The sequence below is a fragment of the Drosophila guanche genome, unplaced genomic scaffold (assembly GCF_900245975.1).
Source record: "Drosophila guanche unplaced genomic scaffold, DGUA_6, whole genome shotgun sequence".
Lineage (NCBI taxonomy): Eukaryota > Metazoa > Arthropoda > Insecta > Diptera > Drosophilidae > Drosophila > Drosophila guanche.
The window spans coordinates 3,860,980-3,862,040 of NW_022995752.1; the positions used below are offsets into that span (position 1 = coordinate 3,860,980).

General features: G+C 38.5%; 1 protein-coding gene across 2 annotated transcripts in view; it reads right to left on the reverse strand.

The window, feature by feature from the left end:
- LOC117588011 (beta-1,4-glucuronyltransferase 1) overlaps positions 1–1,061 on the reverse strand; it is a 64,837-nt gene that overhangs the window by 32,942 nt on the left and 30,834 nt on the right. The gene's annotated exons all lie outside the window — the stretch shown is intronic.

Below are 1,061 nucleotides of genomic sequence, written 5' to 3' on the forward strand. Positions count from 1 at the left end.
TATATATAACATCTTTTTAGTTTGTTAAATTTATCTATCAGGGATATCGAGAATGTGGTATCTTTTCAGTCTTCTTACTGTTAGGCTATTGTCTAATAGACTTAAGGCTAAATTATTTTCGTGGTTGTGGAGTCTGTCGATGTATTTCTTACTAGTTTTCTTTATTTCTTCTTTAATGGTTGGAATATTCAGATCTTTGTGGATGTTTGCATTAGATACGTAAAACGGAGCATTGACAAAGTCGATGTCGCAAAGTTTTTGATTGGTAACGCTGAAGTATTTCAATATTTGAGTTGCTAGCAGTTCCCCAAAGCTGTATAGCGTAGGTCCAAACAGGCTTCAGTATGGATTTGTAGAGGCGAATTTTGTTTTCCAAAGTGGTTTCTGATTTTCGACTAATCAGCCAGGACATTTTTAGTGTTTTAAGTCTAAGTTGTTGACATTTTGCTTTAATGTGGTTTTTCCATGTTAATCTGCGGTCGAGATGCAAGCCGAGATACTTCACACAGGTACTTTGTGGAATTGGTGAGCCGTTAAGTGTAACATTTGGGCAGTTACCTGGTCTTAATGAAAACGTTATTTGGACGGATTTCAGGGAGTTTATTCTAATTTTCCATCGAAGGAACCAGTCTTCAATTAGGCTTAGCTCACTCTGCAGGAGTTCAGAAGCTTCATTTATAGATGTGCTTGTGGCTAAAACGGCTGTATCATCAGCATATGTTGCAACAGTGCAGTTGTTTGTAACTGGCATGTCGGCCGTATATAGGGTGTAGAGAATTGGTCCCAATACGCTTCCTTGTGGGACGCCTGAGTTGATGAGAAGTAGTGATGAACTATCGGTTTTCTGCTGCACGTAAAAGCATCTTTTAGCCAGATATGATTTCATTAATAAATAGTACGGAGCAGGTAGCCATTTCTTTATCTTGTACAACAATCCTTTGTGCCAGACTCGATCGAACGCTTGTTGAACATCAAGAAATGCAGCAGTGCAGTATTTTTTGTTTTCAAATACCGAAACTATATCATTAATAACCCTGTGACATTGCTCAGGGGTCCCGTGA